The 1,912-nt window shown below is 41.3% G+C and overlaps 1 protein-coding gene across 5 annotated transcripts in view; it reads right to left on the bottom strand.

Annotated features, from left to right (window-relative positions):
* PPARA (peroxisome proliferator activated receptor alpha) overlaps nt 1–1,912 on the bottom strand; it is a 40,623-nt gene that overhangs the window by 37,821 nt on the left and 890 nt on the right. The window lies entirely within an intron of this gene.

Genomic DNA, 1,912 nt, shown 5'->3' with positions numbered 1-1,912 from the left:
AAAAAAAGCTGAATACTATTCTTTTTTTAAATGACTGAGGCTATTAATACATGCTTAATTTTACATGAGGACTACACTGACATCTAGTTAACTAGGGTCTATGACTGGTACGTCCCAATAGCATTCAGATTTTTTTTTTTCTCCATATTAAAAGTAAATAATTAAAAGCACTCAAGATCACTTCACTGAAAGCCTTCTGGTATTTTCACTATATACTGTAAAACAACTCATAAGGAGCATCCTCACAAGTGTTCAAGTGTTTATGTGGACAAACTGTTAAGGTTTTTGAGGAGCACACACATGCATCCCACAAGACGTCTTTGCAATTGGCCTTTCAGCTACCAATCACACCCCAAAGAGAGAGATTTTATTGTAACATGTAGATAGTTACAAGCATTACAGCGGAAGGAAAAAAAAAAAAGCTGCACATACATAACATACATAGCTATAAAAATAAATTATAGTCTGATTAAGTTGGCTCCATTCAGCTCAAAACCACACAAATTAAACCTTTAAGGAGATTTTGCAAGAGATGCCAGATTTGATTAAAAATGTTAAAATTCCAAAACACTGCAAGAAAATGTTTTCATTTATAATACATATAAATTCAGCATTATTTATTTTTCCAGACAAGTATGGCATTCTCTTGTTCCTGGATATATCTTGTAACTGATATTCCAGTTGCAAGAGTGACAACTCATAGCTCAGATCTCAGCAGGTAAGTTAAAGCATTTCAAACAGGAGACTAAAAAACAAATAATAATAATAATAATAATAATAATAATAAGGTGTTATTTACAAATCTGAAGAAAGAGCTTCTTCAAAACACTGAGAATAAAAAATATATATGTATTCCCCTCTTTGATCAATTCAGGCAAACAGTAAGCACTATAATCCATTTTCCAGAACAAGATGAATACCCTGGGCCACCTATCCTACTGTGCTGTAGGATGTTTTCTCCCCTAAAGTTTTTATAACACCCAAAATAAACTATTAAAAACAACTGAAATGCAGCCTCTACTGCATGGTTTAAACCTCCTAATTCTCTTTGAAAGCAATACAGTTTGGAGCGACATGCACAGGAAATTAAGATATTGAAAAACAAACAAACAAACAAGCAAACAACAACAACAACAACCCAGTGGGCTGAACTGCAGGTGAGAAAAATGCCAGGTTTTCAGGACACATGGGATTATACAAGGCAACAGAACTCTCTATGCCGCCTGACTGTGCAGGATGAGAGTCAATACAGGACATCAGCAGACCGATAAGAACTTTTTTTGGCGTATGTCAAGTCCTCCTTCCAAAGATGGGAAAAGCAAGAGAGTGTGCTATTTACGCGGTTGTACAAACCTCTGATAAGGTCTGCGTGTGCACTCAACCTGCTGAAACTATACACTCTGCTACGTAAAAACCAAAAAGTTGCCATGAAAAGCTACTAAGAGCCCAGGGCTGCTGGCTGGGCGGCTCATGCCAGAGAACAAAGGTTACGACGCTGGTTTAGCTTTGAGCAGCGTGTGACCACATCACATGTACCACCGCTGCCCTCAGTCCCAGCGCTCCGCCAGGTATCCTCAGCATTAAGACAGCGATTCAAAAATATATGAAGGGAGCATTTTTACGGCTTCCCGCTTTACTACCTGCAAAGACCGCGCGAATTTCAGCAAAATAATTAGTGTGAGATGCTAACAGGAAAGTCTGCAGGTGTTCTATAGCCCTGCAGGGGACGCCGGAACTAGGTCCTCCCAACTACGGACCCTTCCAACCCGAGCCACCCCGACTGCTCTCCAGCACCCGCCGTGTCCGCACAGCCCCTAACGCTGCCCCCCGCCTCCAGCCCAGCCCCACTCAAGGCCGGCCCTCGCTCGTCCCTCAGCTCCCGGCACCCACAGCATCGCCTCGCCAGCAGCTC

Source organism: Meleagris gallopavo, chromosome 1, assembly GCF_000146605.3.
Source record: "Meleagris gallopavo isolate NT-WF06-2002-E0010 breed Aviagen turkey brand Nicholas breeding stock chromosome 1, Turkey_5.1, whole genome shotgun sequence".
Taxonomy (NCBI): domain Eukaryota; kingdom Metazoa; phylum Chordata; class Aves; order Galliformes; family Phasianidae; genus Meleagris; species Meleagris gallopavo.
Note: the sequence above shows the minus strand (reverse complement) of the source record. Positions and strands in the feature narration are given on the sequence as shown.